A 10,037-nucleotide genomic window follows, 5' to 3' on the forward strand; every position below is an offset into this window, starting at 1 on the left:
TGATGTTGACATTTCACCTACCACGCGGTTGGCAGCAGAGATTCAGAAAGGACTAACGCACTGCGAATGTTAGAATAAGAGCAGTCCATTAATGCTGTCGGCAATCCAGGCTCTATATAAAGAAGCCGATGAGCAGAATTCCAACTTGTTCGGGGATTATCCCTGCAACCCAGGGTTCATCCCTGCGATCTAGACAAATGCGTGAGAAGAAGCTCGAGAGTTCTTCACCTTCTTCCTCCATTCCGAGTGATGGCCGAAGCCTTCGACCAGAGCGAGATCTCAAGAGAGTCAGCTCCTCTGCCCATCCATGGCACCACCGGCAGCCTTGATGCACATTCGCTGGAATCAAGTCATTGCTTTCAGCCGGTAATTTCATTTTCTCTTCTTTTCTTATATTGTATTGTATACATTTTGTGATTAAGAAATTAATACATTTTGTGTTCAATACATTTCTATGTGTCCTTCAATTTTGTCTCCATCTTCTTTACTTAGCATCCTTAACTTTCATTGCATCACTTAGTGAGATTTCTAGAGTATCACCTACTTAGTCATGTGGATTAGAGATATGAAGCATGTAGCAAACCACCGAGAGGTGTGCATTGTGTGAGTGTGTGAGAAAACCTTATTTGCTTAGTGTGAAGCTGTAGCAATGCCTGTCTATAAGTGGACGCAACACTTGTCTATGAGTAAAGTCAACAACAATTAACTGCCTGAGAAGATAAGTGGTTGGTCGCATTAAGCAATGTAAGCTATTGTTCATTAGAGATAGGAATAATCTTATGTCAGCAAAGTTCATGTAGTTACCTTATCCTATCAGCGCATCATTCATCATTTAGGCTTACTCGAGAGAGTAGTCTAAAACCTAAATCTAAGACTCGAGAGAGCGGTTTGGAACGCATAGGCAAGAATGGGGAACTTAGAGATAAGCTCCATTTGCTTTCACACAGCATATGCACCTTATGGATAGGATATTACATGCGTCCACGAAGTAGGACATGGTGGTTGTATACGGTCATCTCGACAGTTATGCATACCCAATGCATACGTCTTAGATTTAGGCTTTTAGTGTGTGTAGCATGATCGCATGGCTTGCGTTGACTAAAGTTGCCCTTGTGGTCACTTTTAAGGGTTGCAATGAAATCGTCTCCACATTCTATCTATTTTCCCATTCATTTGTTTCATTTCATGAGTTGTCGTGTATCTACCTCTCTTTCATATTCTCATTACGTTGTCTGTGAGCTAGGAGTAGGAGTAGTGTTAGCTTAGCAACCTCCCATCAATTCTTTTATTCAACTGCTGCATGCACATTACCGCATTCATCAAGCTACAAGTCCCTGAGTTCGACCTTGGATCACCCGAGAAACTTGCATTCGCGTTATACTTGGCGTGAGCGCAAGAAAACTTGTGACAGGACGCATGGTCATCACATACATTTGTTAACGCATAGTCATTCCAACGCATGACCATTGAAACATGACAATCAATGCATACCTTAAGCACATGCATCGCATATTGCGTCCATGGAATTTTAGTTGTTGAGAAAATCACATGTAATTTCCCGTCATCAAGTTTTTGACACCCCCAAACTTAAAATCATGCTTGTCCTCAAGCATGCGTTATACTCAAGAAATTCTAACTCACCTTCCGGCTTTCCTTTGCGATGACCAGCTTCTCAGAATATAATTTACTCATGCCTCTAACCATCACCGCAATGCTCTCCTCCACTTTGACTGCTTCTTCAAAAAGATCTTTTCTAAGTTTTGATCCGGCAAGCCTTTGCTAAAATTTTTTTTATTCATTCATCGCAACTTTGCGTTTAGCTTTTGAGAATGCATTCATTCAAAACACTTCAAAAATTTGTGATGACTTATTCAAATGCAGCGTTGAACTTGGTTACGCTCTTCGTTTTGGCTTACCCCCACGTATGTCAAGCGGGCATCCAACTTCGGCCGCGTTTCATATTCAACTCAACTCTTGTCTCGTTTGATTTGGCTTGCGCCGGACAGAGGAGTTTCACTTATGCGTTGATTCTGGCGACTTACCTTCATTTTGGCTTGCCTCCACGTGTGTCATGCGAACATCCAACTATGGGTAAGTGCCTTTCACAACTTAACTCTTATCAACATGGGTTTCCCCATTGCGTCGACAATGGAGTTATTATTCTGAAAAAATTATTTTCGCTTTTTTTTTTCTTCAAATGATCGCAATGAAATGAACACAATTCTTTAAGACCGCTGCCACCCCAAAGTTAGAGGTTGGCAGTGTTCTCACCACAAAGCTAAAAGCAAAATTACAGGAATGCGGTAACAAACGTTTGAGCAAAGGTTTACACAAAATTAAATTTAAGACTTTCAAAATTTGAAGAAGCTAATAAAAGTAAGAAATGCCTTGCGATGATTAATTAGAAGATGCAGTGAATTATACGTACCATCATAGAAACATCACAAAACAATGCAATTGAGAAAAATAGAATTTCAAAAGAATAATGCATACAGGATATCAAGGAAAGAACCTTAGATGGAACAACGCATGCGATTATGTGTTGGAATCCACGCGATCGAAGCCATGCGTTGAAGGATGAAAGGAATTCTTCTGTCGTACAACGTACTGAGGAGACTGATTGTCGCACCTGCAAGGAACAATCGCACCACAACAAGGAAGCAGCCATATATACAAAATAACAATAAAAATAACCTATACTAGGAAAGCAAGATAAAGATAGAGTAGAAGACATCCCTGGAAAAGTAGGAGTGTTGTCACCGCAAGGAGTCTTCCATGTAGGAGATTACTCTCAATTGCTTGGGTCAAGGAGCTGGTCCTGACCATTGGAACTTCTGGCAATTGTTGGGCGCATGTTGGCCACCATGTGCTTAGAATTACCTTCAGCACTTTTGCGACTGATTGCCCTTCTACCTTGGGGTCAATGTGATCATGCTACAGACACTAAAAGCCTAAATCTAGGACGTATGCGGTGGGTATGCATAAGTGTCAAGATGACCACATACAACCACCATATCCTACTTCTTGGACGCATGAAATATCCTATCCGTAGGGTGCATACGCTATGTGAAAGCAAACATAGCTTATCTCTAAGTTCCCCATTCTTGCCTATGCGTTCCAAACCGCTCTCTCGAGTCTTAGATTTAGGTTTTAGACTACTCTCTCGAGTAAGCCTAAATGATGAATGATGCGCTGATAGGATAAGGTAACTACATGAACTTTGCTGACATAAGATTATTCCTATCTCTAATGAACAATAGCTTACATTGCTTAATGCGACCAACCACTTATCTTCTCAGGCAGTTAATTGTTGTTGACTTTACTCATAGACAAGTGTTGCGTCCACTTATAGACAGGCATTGCTACAGCTTCACACTAAGCAAATAAGGTTTTCTCACACACTCACACAATGCACACCTCTCGGTGGTTTGCTACATGCTTCATATCTCTAATCCACATGACTAAGTATGTGATACTCTAGCAATCTCACTAAGTGATGCAATGAAAGTTAAGGATGCTAAGTAAAGAAGATGAAGACAAAATTGAAGGACACATAGAAATGTATTGAACACAAAATGTATTAATTTCTTAATCACAAAATGTATACAATACAATATAAGAAAAGAAGAGAAAATTAAATGACCGACTGGAAGCAATGACTTGCTTCCAGCGGATGTGCGCCAAGGCTGCTGGTGGTACCATGGATGGGTGGAAGAGCTGACTCTCTCGAGATCTAGCTCCGGTCGAAGGCTTCGGTTGTCACTCAAAATGGAGGAAGGAGGTGAAGAACTCTCAAACTTCTTCTCATGCATTTGTCTGGATCGCAAGGATGAACCCTGGGTTGCAGGGAAAGGACAACCTCTACCCCATAAATGAGAGAGTACAATGTGACTCTTGTAAGGGTACGATGAATGGTGTGATAAGCCCATAACGCTTCACCAATCTTTTCGTGCTAATCTCTTTTCGACTTAGAGACAATTTTCTTCAGCACGTTGCACAACGTCTTGTTGAATGCCTTTGCCAACCCATTTGCGGCGGCGTTATACATGGATGACTTGTACTACTTGAATTTGAATTTCTCACACAACCTGTCTATCAAGCTATTGGATTGTCTCCCATTATCTGTCACGATTCGATGGGGGATACCAAACCGATAGATGATGTGAGTGTGGATAAAGTCCACCACATTCTCTTTCTTAGCTTCCCTTAAAGGGATAGTCTCAACCCATCTTGAAAAGTAATCAGTGGCTGCGAGGATATAAGAATGCTCTGCTGATGACTTAGGTGTTATAGGGCCAACTAGATCAAGCCCCCATGCTTCAAAAGGCCATGAGGCTATAGTCAGGTGCAGAGGTTCGGTAGCAACGATTAGCTGAGTAACTATCGTATAGTCAACTCTTAAACGATCATTTAGTCTCTCAACGACTATCGCTTAGTAAAAACAATTTTCACTTGATAGCCCTTTTTTGTGAGTAATTTCCGAATGGATCAACTACTAATTTTGGAAACCACTTTTCCTTTTATCTCACGCTACCATAAAACTTCCAATAACCTCCCACTCAATTAGTTATTAGAGAAAAAGAATTAATTATCATATAATTAATATATTACAAATAAATATGATAACCAACTTATAAATTATATTTATAACCTATAGTTTTAATAGTTTATCGTATGAAACATATAAAATATAGTTCTTTTTCTATTTTATGGTACTTAATATAAATCATATTTATATTAAATTCTCCAATTAATGTATCTAATACATCACCACAATTATATCATATATAATTGAATTTCCTCTTGTTAATTTGAACACTTCAAACTAACCCAAAATTTGATTCTCAACTTGAACCCATTGAGCTACCAAAGGCACCTTATGGACCTGTGGCTTGAAGCTCCAACGGTATGTGAATAGCTGACTAAACTCTTTAGTTACGAGATCCACCATCCGTTAACTGCCAGGCACTCCACTAAAGACTGATAATTACACTCTTTTCACTACAGATATATTTTTGTGTCCATATAACCAATCAACAGTGCAATAACCCTTCACAAATTGCTTGTAAGTACACCTAGGCCAATTTACCATTTTGCCCCTATAGTTACATCTAACTTCTTAAGTACCACTGATTCCTCTAATGAACAATAAGTCATAGTCCTACTATGACTGAGTCCTCTCTTCCAAAGAGTGGGTGTGGGGAATCAGCCCTTAAGGGAGCAATTTATCTACTTACTCCTACTTCGGGGAAAGAGTAAATCCATCTTATGTAACTGCGTTCCTAGCTCCCCAATCAGAAAAATCCCTAAAAAGGTAGGCTTGTTGAGTTGGCAATTTGGCCATTCTCATACTAATCAAAGGACCGTACTCATAGGTAGGAGTTCCCAAAACAGTCAGGATTAAGGTCGTGTCACCTATGGTCATTTTAGTGAAATGTAAGTCTCAATTATCAACGACGTTATATAAAGAGACTAATCATCTCGTGGTCCGGTCTTATACAAACTCTTTGTATAGGACATCTCCACTCGCATGTCTCCATATGAATGGTCAGGATCAGACCATCTGTAGCACTTTAAAACACTTGTAAATATCTACAAAGCGGGCCGTATATGTAGTGTCACCAGGATAAGGTATCCCTCCTTTATCCTTATACTACAGACCATTTAGGTTATTACTTAAGGCATGATCCACATGTATGTCTCACATACATGCTTAAGTTTACATGAAATAACCATAGATCTTAGTTTATTGGATATGAGTAAATGCAAATAAAATAACACTTATTTTATTAATAACAATGTGTACAAACTGTTACAAACTACAAGATTCTGGAAAAATTAGGACACAAATCCCAACAATCTCCCACTTGTCCTAATGCCTTGAGAGACTAATGTACAATGCATAAAACAGTACAATATACAATAAACTAGGGCATACTCTATACCCTAATATCAGCATGTAGTGTCTCAACTTATCTATAGCGAAGAAGAGTGCGAGGCACGTTTCCTCAATAGGAGAATAGTTGATCTCAACTTCGTTTAAGGTCCTACTTAGGTAATAGAGAGCACGCTCTTTTCCCTTCTCTCATTCTTGTGTCAACAATGCCTCCAACAATCTTTCTTGTGCTGCGATGTACAATATCAATGGCTTACCTGCTACTGGGGCTCCTAAGACAGGAGGACTAAGCAAGTACCTCTTTATGCTATCAAAGGAATTTTGACAGGCCTCATCCCATCCGAATTTTTCTTCCTTTCTCATAAGTCTTTGAAAGAATTGACATCGCCCCGCCAGGTTAGAAATAAACCTCTAGATGTAGGCTAAGCGTCTTTGCAGACTTCTTAACTCATGCAGATTCCTTGGCCTTGGCATCTTCTAGATGATATCGATCTTGGATTGATCTATCTCTATCCCTCAATATCTTACAATGAAGCCCAGAAACTTCCCTGAGGTCACACCGAACGCGCATTTGAGAGGGTTCATCTTTAATTGGTACTTTCGTAGGTGATTGAACACAGTTCTTAGATCTTTCAAATGGTCTTGTTGTCATTTGGTCTTGACTACAAGGTTATCCACATAGCATTCTACGTGTTCATGAAACATATCGTCAAACACCTTCTACATGGCACGTTGATAAGTGGCACCGGAGTTCTTCAATCTGAAAGGAATTACTTTGTAGAAATATATCCCTTTTGAGGTTCGAAATGCTGTCATTATCTCATCCACAAGAGCCATTCATATCTGGTTATGCCCAGACGATCCGTCCATAAAGAATAGAGCCTCATTTCCTGTTGTCCCATTAACCATGATCTCTGCAATGGGCAATGGAAAATCATCTTTCAGGCATGCACTATTTAGGTCACGAAAGTCCATGCAGACAAGAAGTTGTCCATTTTTTGTCTAATCGGGAAAATGTTGGCTATCCACGTTGGGTATTTGACTTCGTGGATGAACCCTACTTCAATCAACTTATTGACTTGAGCCTCAATTTGGGTGATAAGTTCCAATCGAAAGCGTCACTGAGCTTGCTTAACGGGTCGACACATTTGTTTGATTGCGAGATGGTAGACTGCTATCTTTGGATCCCGTCCCGACATCTATTTGTATGACCAAGCGAAAATATGCCTATATTCGGTGAGCAAACTCATGTATTTGCCCCCTTCCTCTTTCGAGAGGGATGCACTATTGAAATTCGGACGCGTCTCCTCTACTGTGCCTAGATTCACCTCTTTAAGCTCGTCCACTGTGGATTGACCACTATCCTCCAGACCTTATGGTGCATCCTTCACTTCCTCCTCGGTCTTATTATCTTCAGATTCTTCCATGATAGTGATGTGGTGCATGAAGTTTCGCCTTTCTCCTACTCTAAATTCCATCCTAAGGGTTGGTGAAGACAATGTCATACCTCTTTACCTTGAGCGAGCCCTCACTTGTGTTTAAAGTAACGAAGGTCTTTCTCTTCATTCGTGAGGGGTCGGTACTACAAATTTCTCCGTCACTTCTTGCCTCACCTGATGGCTTCTTGTCCGATGGCCATTCATTGTCTTTAAGGTCGAGGCATCAGACAATTGATGCCCGGGGTATCAGCCCCTTCTTTCTTATAGTCATATTGGGGGCACCATTGCAGGATTTTCCTTTCCCCTTTGTCTCACTAGAGACATGTTCGCCGAGGCGATCTTCAACCCTCTCGCGCTTCAGGCGATAAAAAATGGGGGTGCGGGGTTTTCCTTCACTCTCCTTTGGAACTGCGCCTAATCTCTCAAAGGATGAAGGTCACGCCACTTCCGGCAGTTGACAGATGATTTCCTCCTTTCTTTCACTAGGCAGAGTCAACCTTTGAAAGGCTAAGTGTCGAGTAGCTCCGAGAATCATATGTGGACTTCCCCTTTCTGCTTCTGTCATACTAAATCTCTTGAAGACCAAACCGCGTGTGGTAGACAGCCTAATATGGTCGAAGGCGAAGGCTCTTTTATCTTTTCCCTCCTTTTCCCCTGCATCCTCTACTTCTTCTGTAGTGATATGATTGCTGTTGGCTACCTTTTCTTGCCTTTCTGGTTTTACGAATCGGCTCCAATTATTTATATCCGAGTCTCGTCCTCGACGTAGGTGCAGTGTGTCCCTCTTACAAAAGCTTCTTTTGGGTCGACAAGAGTATGGGTTGCTCATAAATCTTCAAGCTCTTGAATTCAGTGTGAGTTGTGAAGTGATAACCTGCCTTCGCCAACAGTTTGTAAGCCTTGGGGTCGAATTCATCTTTAGTTTTCTTCTCGAGCAGATTTAACTATGTCAGGTCCGCCTTCAGCTTGTGGACTTCCTGCTTCGTTATTGGTGTGAGAGGTGTGACGAAAATCTCCTTTAGGATTTCTATATCACCGACCTGTAAACCTCTTGTGCATTCCATAAAAGGAGACTCCCTCTTCTTCCATCTCGACAAAGAGACATAGAGTAGAATCGGAGGTCCTGTGGCCTTTTCATCCCTCACCACAAGTGTCTCTCCAACGCTGGCGAAGGTCCCACTCTCTTTTGGGCTGGAAGCCTGTGCTTTGCTACCCATTTCCTTCTTTGTACCAATTTGTGACCTTGATCGAGATCTACATGCTTTTGTTTCTAATGAGGTCTCTGGGGAATTGTTTCACTAGAATTCTCATCCTTCAAGTAAAATTTCACATCTGCGAAGTGAGATTCGGTCTCTGAAAATGGGTTAGAGTCTGCTTGAACCTTTTTAATCCCATCCTGGTAGAACCTAAAACATTGATGTAGCGTGGACGTAATCACACAATTCCCATGAATCCAAAGGTGCCCCAGTAGTAGCCTATAGGTGGTCTTTGAGTCTATAATGTGAAACAACGCATCAGCCTTCAGGTCGTAGATGAGAAGCTCTAAGCGTATCATGCCTATTGCCCTTTGGTTGCCTTGATTGAACCCCTGAATCACCAACTTGTTATTTGACAGCTCTTCCACGAGGATGCCTAATTGTTTCATAGTTGCTTCAGGCATTATATTGATAGCAGATCCATTATCCATGAGAATTCGATCGAGTTTTTGTTCCTGAATGTATCCGGAGACGTATAAAGGCCTGTTGAGAAGATCTCTTGGTGGTTCACGGTTGATTTGGAGCTGAATTGGAGTGAAGGACAGCTTGGAATTTGAAGAATTCAGCAAAATGTATTTATCTTGAAACCCATTTTTGAAATTGTGTTTTGCATGCTTTGGAACTCAAATTAAATGTAATTAGACTGCTTATTGATTCTGTTTGCTTTCGTTGCATGCTTGTGTATCCTTTTAATTGGTATCAGAGCTCTATTTAAGCACTCAATTAATGTTAATTTGAGTTTTGGTGGGTGAATTTCTGAAGATGCATGTTTGAACTGATATGTGTGGTTTTTTCAGTTTTGGCATTAGATTCCTCTATGAATTCCAAGTTAAATATGTAATTGGCTCTTGATTGATGAGCTTATTGTGTGCTCTAGAGTCTGTAATTTATTCAGAGTCATTAGGGTCTGTTTTAAGCTATTATTTGGAGATTGAAGCAAGTAAGGTCGTGAGAAATCTGCTGCAGAATTACCCACTGCCCAAGCAGCGTTGCAACATTGCGTCCAAGTGTTGCAATGCTGTTCTTGGTGAAGACCGCAACGTTGGAACGCTGGGATGAGCGTTGCGACGCTACTCATCCCAGCTGTGCAATGCATGGTTCAAGCTTGTTTGTGCGGGAGACTTCTGGTTTGATCGGTTCGTCTTGGTTCAACCCTATTTGGATCGGTCAACACATTTTGATGATTTTGAGGTCTGGTTCAAGCGGTTCGGGTTCGATTTAGGCAGTTCTATACCAAATTGAAGCTATTTTGGACCTTTTTTTTTTTTTTTAATAATTTAGTTATTATGCTTGCTTAGGATGCCAAAGTTGAACCATATCAGTGTTTATTTAAACAATTATGCATGTGATGTATGTTGTGTTTAAATTTAAACATGTTTGTGCATATAGTATGCCATTTAGATTTAAAAACCCACCATAGGAAGCATGTTACATGCATTGAGTATA

This window comes from Benincasa hispida, chromosome 7 (genome assembly GCF_027475165.1).
Source record: "Benincasa hispida cultivar pf3 chromosome 7, pf3_genome.v1.1, whole genome shotgun sequence".
NCBI classification, from domain to species: Eukaryota; Viridiplantae; Streptophyta; class Magnoliopsida; order Cucurbitales; family Cucurbitaceae; genus Benincasa; species Benincasa hispida.